The sequence below is a fragment of the Canis lupus genome, chromosome 27 (assembly GCF_003254725.2).
Source record: "Canis lupus dingo isolate Sandy chromosome 27, ASM325472v2, whole genome shotgun sequence".
Taxonomy (NCBI): Eukaryota; Metazoa; Chordata; class Mammalia; order Carnivora; family Canidae; genus Canis; species Canis lupus.
This window is the reverse complement of record NC_064269.1, coordinates 7,920,409-7,929,974: the sequence shown is the minus strand read 5'-3', so window position 1 is coordinate 7,929,974 and position 9,566 is coordinate 7,920,409. Positions and strand designations below refer to the sequence as shown.

Genomic DNA, 9,566 nt, shown 5'->3' with positions numbered 1-9,566 from the left:
TAATGATTTTTCCAGGTTACCCGCGCTACAATAGTAGTAGGGCACTGTATCTACGGGTGGTGAGTGATGGTAGAGAGAAGAGCAGGATATATAGCCAACCTCTATGTAACCTTGGGCAAGGCAAATAAGCCCTATGAGCCTCAGTTTGTTCATCTGTGAAATGGAGGTTAAGATGTTTGTAAAGTGTCTGGCATTTGATAAACACTGGCTGTGATTCATTACCCAGTTTGAGCCATACGGGCTCGCTTTTACGGTTTGTTGCTTTGAAAATTTGCATGGCTATTTCGCGGGCACTTCCCAGACAATTGTTAAGTTCCCCTAAAGATCGAACTTTGATTTGTTTGGCATAACACTTCCTAGGTCTTTTGTTAATAGACAAAAGGTCTGCCTCAGTGGACTCTTAGTCATGCGGCGCTGCGGCTGGCTGCATTTCATTCTAAATCATTTCGTTCTTCAAATTGAAATCCAGTCATTAGGCTCCTATGTACTAAGACCCCTAAGCTTGGTTATAAGTGGCTTAAAACAGGAAAAGCTGGTCTGGGAGATCCCTTTATTTCCTACATCATTCCTACGCCCGCTTCTGGCGGAGAAAGTTAGTTTAGCCAGTTCTTCCAACTGTTCCCACCTCAGTATCTTAGCTCTAAAATCTAGGCCACCTTGGGAAAGCAGACAAAGCTTAGCTTTTGTCTGAAAGGGGTGTGTCTCTTGCTGGGTGTATCTTGCTCAGAGCATTCTTTTTTTTTTTTTTTTTTTTAACCCATTTGAAAGTAACTTATTAAGCTTTACCTTTTTTTTTTTAATTGAAGTTCGATTTGCCAACATATAGTATAACACCCAGTGGTCATCCCATCGAGTGCCCTCCTCAGTGCCTGTTACCCAGTCACCTCACCTCTCGCCGCCTCCCCTTCCACTACCCTTTGTTCGTTTCTCAACACCCAAGAAACAAACAATCCGATCGTGAAATGGGCAAAAGACATGAACAGACATTTCACCAAAGAAGACATCCGCATGGCCAACAAGCACAGGAGAAAATGCTCCACATCACTTGCCATCAGGGAAATACAAATCAAAACCACAGTGAGATCCCACCTCACACCAGTGAGAATGGGGAAAATTAACATGACAGGAAAAAACCAAAGTTGGAGAGGATGTGGAGAAAGAGCATTCTTATTTATTTACAGGACTAAAGAGTCGAGTGAAGGGAATGGAAAATAGTCTGCCATTCTGACCTATGTGAAGACACTTATTTTTAATATGATACTGGGTGGGGAGGTTCCCCCACTTATCTTCCTCATTTACATTTTGCTTCCTGGTGGCCAATCACCAATTATTTAGCTGGACCCCTCCCATTCCTGAGAAAGCACACCTGCTTAAAGCTAACATTTTCATGACAAGTTTAGGAGATTCAAGTTGGAGTTCTGTTAAGGAGTGATGTGGGCCCGCATATTCTGGTATATTCTTTTTCTTAAAGTATTAACTTGTCATGTTAGAGCTGGGCTTCCTCCCCCCACCCCTCCCCATTTACAAAATAAGGACTAATCAGCACTCCATGTATTTCATGGACCCTGCTGAGAAGAAAAGTGCTTTTATAGATTCTTGTGTTATTTTTGTTTCAGATGTTTATACATCTCAACAACTATACACAATTTTTCATGTTCTCAATTTTCTGCGCACGAGTGAAATTCCTGCTCCCTAACACATCTTGATGGCAGTTGCCCAAAAGATTCCTGTTTTGTCTTGTAAGCAGTATCAAGCGTAACGATGGTTAGTTGTTTGTAGTAATTCTTCATTTCAATCTGGGCTTCTGATGCTTTAAGTTCAAAAAATAGTCTCTGTGCTAATTCTCTAGTCATATGAGGAGGCTCATTTCTGATGATTGCTTAATCTTCATCCCCCAAAGAATCTTTCCGCTGTAAGAAAAAGTCAAAAGGCATTCCACACTAACTTGTCAGAGCACGTCTCCTTTGCTGTGCTCCTTTTTTTCTTTTGCTCTTGAAATCTTCTGGCATGGCTGAAGCCTGGGAAGCAGCATGATTTGAGATGAAAATGTTGTAGTAATTACAACAACATACCTTCTGTAGATGCGTTTCTAGCCTCAAAATGGTGTGGAGCGAGGTCTGTTCAGGTCTGGCTTTCCCACCTTATTTTTAAGACTCAAATATAGACTGATGGCACCATTTCACATTGCATTGCATCAAATTTTAGAATCATTTCCTTCAGGGTAGAAATTCTATCAACCTATGTACAGCTTACTGTGCAAGGACAATGGGAGAAGACATTTTGCTAAAACATGAGCAACAGAGCCTCCTGTTTTCTAAAAGCAATTAGGAAATCATCTCCTTTTTTTTTTTTATCCTAGTAGATCAAATTTCTGATTGAAAGGAATTGAAAGTTTTGCTTTTCTTTGTTTTAAATGTAACTCTCACAAAGAGTTACCAAGTGGAATTTATCCTTTGTGTGAGGCGGTTAAAATCACCAGCAGAACAGTGAGGGGACAGAGATAGGTTTTGAACATGCTGTCTAGATTATTTTACCAAAAAACCATAGTTTTCGACATGTTTCAGCAGACAAACGGTAGGAACAAGAGGCTGGGCTTGAATTTTGACTCTACTTACTGGTTGTATGACAGCAGGTAAGTTATTTAATCCCCGGGAGTGGGCCTCAGTTTCCTTATCTGTAGAATGAAGATAATACCACCACCGCTACTAACTGTGTATTGTAATTATATACACACCAGTTTGTAACTCCCTATGTGTGTGATTATTTGATCAGTCCTTGGCTTCCAAATTAGACTTTAAACTCCATGAGAAGAGGTACCGTGTTTTAATTACCATTAAATTTCAGCAGAGTTTGATATATAGCAGGCGTTCAAACGTAGTTGTCGAATGAATGAATGAATGCATGGTTTGGTAATTTAAAAAGTCGTTGTGTTTATATAGTAGACTTTTAAGAAATGCGCATGCAGTTACTAGGGTTATTCATACTGTCATATTTCTATTAAGAAAATAGAAGGACGGCAGAGAAAGTGAAGTACAGAGAAATTCATTAATTTAGCAAAGAAATGGGTTTGAGGATGAGCTTCCAGTCTTCTGAGTCCCAGTCTGGGTCTGTTGTCACTGAGATGAAAAGAAGAATCAAGAAATGCCACCTTATTTCCCTCTGTAATCTTTTCGTTACTTCTTCCCTGTAATCATTCCATGACTTGCATCCTATAGATGCAGAGGGAAGAAAGGAGAAAATCTTGAGACATTTGGTTAGTACTCTCCTTCTGGAGGGAAAGTAGACATCAAAGCACAGAATTGCTACATACCCATGACGCACAGCCCTGTCTCCCAGGGCCCAGGTCCTCGTGACAGTTCCTGACATTCTGATAGAGTATGCTGCTGGCCCCCAGGCAGGTGTCTCCAACATCAAAGGGTTGATATCAGCAATGACAATTTAAAATGAATGTGGCATCTTGCTGAAAAATTACCATGTAAGCTAATGGATAACTTTTTATTTTGCTCCTGAAAATACTGTACATAGAAAGACATTCTTAACCATCTGGAAACTATTTTGAGGAAATTAAAGTTTTGGAGCTCAACTATATCAATGATTCCCTCTTGCCTTTATTATTATTAGTATTTCCCTGTTGCCTTGCCCTTAAATCAGATCCTAAAACTTGTTCCCTATAAAATAGCTCCCAACCAATTTGTAAGTCAGACTCTCTGCCCTCTCTCCTCTTTAACTTTCAGACATTCTTTTGGTTTTTTTCCAAGTTATGTGCGTATCAGACATAAATGTTCTCTCTTTTCTTTCTTTCTTTCTCTTTCTTTCTTTTTCTTTCTTTCTTTCTTTCTTTCTTTCTTTCTTTCTTTCTCTCTCTCTCTCTCTCTTTCTTTCTTTTTGCTACTCTTAGCACATGTGGAGATGATTTAGTTTCTGAACGAGGATTCTTTGGACACCCACTTTTTAGAAAATCCAAATCCTATGGAGTCTGAGAGAGGTTTTTCTGTCTCATTTAAGTGTAAACCAGAAGCATAATGAAGTAACATTTTTAAAAAGTCAAATTAGGCTATTAGAGCAATGTTTTGTATCGCTGAGATGAGAATTTAATGTTAGACAATTTACATTCATTACTATTACGCCATGCACAACTATACCCAGTTTGGTTATGTCAGATGAAGATGTAATTATCTGTTGGACTTGTTGGCTGTCTTGTTTCAGTTCAGCCTCTGTGCTGGATTAAGTTTCCATAAAACCATGATTAACTGAAATGCTTCAGGAATGAGGACTGTGTTTCATTTAATTTTTTGGTTAGCTGAAGTTTAACCAGAAAACTCTTGGCTTTAATCTTTGTTTAAAAATGTTCTAAAATCCTTTCATTTTCTTGCATCAAAAAGATAGCGCAGTGGAAGAGTCTGTTGTTGGTAGAACATTATGAGTCCCTTGGGGTCATTTTCTGGACTATTAGAAAATGTTACAGATGGAGGGAGAGTTGAAAGGTTGAAATGAATATGGAAACTAGTTAAAAACTTGACTCCCGGGGTCAAATAGCCAGTTGCCTCTATTTTTAAAAAGTGGACGATAAACTAGTAAACTCAATACTATTGAGTACCTACTATTTGCCAGGCTTTAGACTCTCTACTTCGGAAGCCCAATTCTGGTGGAGGAGAAGGGGGTATGTTTACAAATAAAGACTGCACAATCTAATAAGTGTTTAAGAAGGTATGCAGCAAGTGCCATGGTAGCTTCGAGCAGGGAACTACAAATGGCCTGAGGAAGTCCAACATCTCACCATGGGTAAGATGACGGTCTGGGTCTTGACGCATATAGGAAATAAGTGGTGAAGAGGAGGTAGGGCCTCTTCCAAGGGAGCAGGCCAGAGGAGCAGACCTTGAAACACACAGAGAAATAAACGAGAATGATCTGTCTTGGGATATGGTGTGTATGCCTGTGTGTCAGGGCAGGGAGAGACTGCTGGCAGATGCATCTGGACAGCAGGCTGGGGCAGACTATAAAGGCCATTTATAGAGTTCAAGTGCTATTTTATAAGTAACATTTAACAATGGAGTTAAACAACCTCCAGAAAGACTACTCTGGCAATGGTGGGAAGGATGTATTAGAAGGAGGAAGAGACCGTTTTGATGAACCAATCAGTATTTCAAAAAAAATCTTTTACTGCTTTACTGTTTTATTGACCCGAGTTATAGTCTGAAGCATTATTTTACCTTTAAGTGGGAAGACATTTCCATTTTCTTCTCCCACGTAGGTTCCATATTATTATGGTCTTCACTTTGAATATTGGGAAACGGAGGCTCAATGACCATGTCACTTCCCCCAAGGTTCTAAATGGAATCCATTGAGAAATTGACTCAAAGCCAGGTCTCAAAAGTTTCTTCCAGCAATTGCTAGACCACACTCCCCACTATTACAGCATATTTATGATATAATTAACTTTCGGAAAGCCATATGGCTTTTGTTACAAAGACTAAAGGAATGTGCTTTTCATAACGAATGGCATATGGCTTCCAATAGCTCTTTGCTTGCATGTTTTAACAAAATGAACATGTACATAAATTAGATGCCTCAGGTCAGTTAGCAAACTGAGGTTGGTTTTCTTCTGCTTTCCCTAATTACAACTGCATTTCTGACAAATATCAAGGATTTTTTTGGCAGCCTGTGGGTGTAAACGTACATAGCGTGGCTCAGATAATCCCGTTCTCCTATGGTATTCCCCTTTAAAGAGTCAGTATTTGTCTTTTATTCACCGAGGACTGTGCTGCTTGCAGAAACGGGCATTTCTGAGGAAGCTGCATACTTTCAGAGTGGTAGGAACACTAGTTGATTTAAATGATACAATAGGCAGAAGGAACTACCCAATGAGAACCGCTCAGCTGAAAGTTGACATTTACCTTTGGCCACTTAAGTGACACAGGGCTGATAGGTACATGATAGATGCTCACAAGCCAAACTAATTTAATAGCAGTTAATCGTGAGAGCTCACACTTAATCTCTCAGTTGTTTAGAAGCCTTTCTATTTTAGGTAACATGCCTTAGAGTTCTGCTCTCTTAGTTCACACTGTGTCTCATCCTATTGTTGATTTAGCAGGTTTTCTGGTAGAGTCTGAGAATGAGCTCCTTGCAACTTTCACATTATCATATTACAATATTCACCACTGATTATTTGTACTCAAGGTCAATGACATTATCTCATTGGAATTCCCTGGACTCTGAATTCATAAGATAGTCCAAAATGCTCTTGTCTGTAATGGAAAAATACAGCACAATTACTGTAAGTCAGTTGGTTCATAAAGGATTTGCATTTTAAATGTAGCTACTCATCATATTGGCAGATCGCTTGCTTTTTTTTAAAACACGTGTGTTTATATTATGGTAGTGATGCATTTTTTGTTAATTAAGTGAAAGTATATCAACAGTAAAAGGAAATTTAAAATATAAACTTAAGTAATTGAATAAGTAAAAATACATTTTTTTTAGTAAAAATACATTTTAATTAATATTAAAATATTTAAACCCTTTTCTTCAAAAGCTTAATTTCTCAAGAGAAAACCCACATAACTTAGGATAAATTTTTCATAAAGAATAAACCAAGTGTTTTAAATAATAAATTAAGCTTTAGGCGTCTCTGTTTCCTATCTAAAATGACTCTTTCAAATCCTGTTCATACAAAAGGAAAGTGTTTGTTAACTTGTGTTCTAATTCCTCTTATATTTACTATAAGCTGTATTCCTTTTTTGGACAAGTCATAGCTTCTCCTTTCATAAAATAATATCTTCCATTATGTTATAATTACAAACTGTGGACTCATAGGATTGATGAGTCATAGGGCTGGATAGAATAAGCCTTCAGCAATCATCTCTGCCTCCAGGGCATCTCTAAACCATGAATTGAATAACAAGGTGAGTAAGAAACACCTTTAGCCAGAAATATGGCTTTGGCTAGATGAAGAAAAAAGGTAAACCTGGGAACTCTTTTCCTCTTTAGCAAAAATACTTCTTCCTTTTTTTTTTTTTTTCAAAGTATACTGATCCCAAACTGATATTATTAGATTAATAACCCGACCAAAAAAGAAAAGTGTGAAAGTGTGGTATCATTTAGACTTGCTTCATATTTGGGAATTGAATACTAGGATTAGTGACACTCCAGATAGTGACGTTTGAGAATGAAAGACTCTGCCCCTATTTAACTGTCATTTATTACATGACTACAAATTATTGAAAACAGTACGAAGGCACATGATTTGTAAACAAATTTGATCTACAGAAAGCCAAAAAACAAACAAACAAACAAACCCAATTTGGAAGAGAAAGTAATTAGGGTCACATTTATGTGATAACAAAAGTCAGTTAGAAACTGGAAAAGATTATTATTATTATTATTTTTTAAAGATTTTATTTAATTTTTCATGAGAGACACACAGAGAGAGGCAGAGGGAGAAGCAGAGGGAGAAGCAGGCTCCATGCAGGGAGCCTGACGTGGGACTTGATCCTGGGTCTCCAGGATCAGGCCCTGGGCTGAAGGTGGCGCTAAACCGCTGAGCCACCTGGGCTGCCCAAGATTAGTCTCTTAACTGTCACAATTCACTCATGTTAAGACCACTCCCATCTTTCTTAGAGGCTCTGTAGCAGTTGGAGATAGTTGTATCAGAGAAAGTGCCTCAAGACACTGAGCCAGCATGGCCCTCCATATGGAGAAGTTTAAGACTGAACAAACATGGACACAAAATGAGGGACCTGGTGTCTCTTTTGCTTAGGGCCATGGTGCTGGCAGGTTGGGCAAGTGTCATATTGCCAGGAATCTTCATAGTCACCGATGAGATCAGACGTGGCATGATAAACAGGACAAGAAAGCCCATTTGGGCACAGTCTTGAAAGCCAATCCTTTTGGAGATGCTTCCCGTGCAAAGGGAACTGTGCTGGGAAAAGTAGAGGTTGAAGCCAAACAGCCAAATTCTGGCATCAGGAAGTATGTCAGGGTCTCGCTGATCAAAAATGGCAAAAAAATAAAATAAAAAATGACGCCCCTCCCCCAAAAAAAACCCAATGATGGTTGTTTGAATTTTATTGAGAAAAATGATGAAGTTCTGGTTGTAGGATTTGGTCCCAAAGGTCATGCTGTCGGTGACACTCCTGGAATTCACTTTAAGGTTGTCTAAGTTGCCAATGTGTCTCTTCTGATCTTGTAAAAAGGCAGGAAGGCAAGACCAAGATCATAAGTTTTGATGGTGAAGACATGACAGTAATAAATTTTCATGTGCTCCCTACCCCCTCCAAATGTGAGACCTGGCTCATTAGAATTACTTTGAATACTTGGGTTAATTTGAATTTTATATTTTAAAAAGGTTTTGATATACAAAGACATAAATCACTCATTTCTCCAGATTTTCAAATCCTGTGACAAATTACATTAACAAACAAACATGATTATACTATCAATGGGGGAAAGGGCAAGACCAACAACATTTGGCTTCAAAGGTAAATGGATCTTGTCCCTTGAAGATTTGTTTCATTCTGCTGCGTACCATATTGGGTCTAAATATCTGAAGGGGTCTTAGTATGAATTTTTTGAAGGCTGGGCAGGCAGAGAGTTGAGCTGGGGTTGGGAAGATAAAGGAGAGGAGAGGGAGAAGAGGAGAGTAGCCGGGAAGGAGCTGTGATGCTGGGGGGCCACAGAGGGTAAAGGCAGTGAGTGGAAATTCCCATCAATTGGGGTGATTGAAGGATTTTTAAGAGCAAGAATGTTTAATATTTGATGAGATTGTTTCTGTTTCTGCAGTTGTAAATTGCCCTGACTCCTTAGCCTTTAGTAAAGTCTGTCCTAAGCATTCATGCTTTTGTTTTCCGATTTAGAGTAATGGGAAAGACCTTGTTCCAGGTAGGATAGAATAGGGTGAGCACAAACAAAAAGAACCAAACAAAAACATGAACAAATTAGGCAGAAGCAGGCATTCAGAGGCAAGGCAGCCTTGTCAACATACCAGCAACACCTTTCTTCATCCCCCCAACTGTGTAGAACTTTTGGAGAGGACTTTGGTCTTCTACAACCCATGGGATGTTTGAATCAAGGAGAAGTAGATTTCAGCTGATATTTGGGTTCCATTAATACTGTCTGAAATTATAATAATTTATTAAGGAGGAAGTAGATGTGAAGAATTTTGATCTCTTGGGCTTCACTTTCTATCATAGTCTCACTTATCTGTAGCACATGGTGCTGTTGGCATTTCCTTCTACAAATGTACCAGGCATTTAGCATTATTTTGATTTTTTAAGTCAAGTTCGAGCTAGTCGGTTATGCATATGGTAAACCAAAAGGTATTGCTGAAATCTGTGGCAACCGTTTTGAAACTATTTTGTGCATTTGCATTTATTGGAAGTGTAATTATAGGTTGCCTTGCTTTGTAGCATTCCTCATGGCATGCAGGGGAATTTGTTTGTATGTGGAAATCTTTACAGGAAGTAGTGTTGTTTTATGAGGCTTGAAGACTGGTATCTACATGTTTGAAGATGCCCACTTCATGGGCTATAGTGAAAAAGTATCAATGACCCATTACTTGGGTCATTGAT

General features: G+C 38.8%; 1 pseudogene; it reads left to right on the top strand.

The window, feature by feature from the left end:
- Window positions 1–2,555: 2,555 nt before the first annotated feature.
- LOC112678138 (40S ribosomal protein S23-like) lies at window positions 2,556–8,218 on the top strand (annotated as a pseudogene).
- Window positions 8,219–9,566: the final 1,348 nt, after the last annotated feature.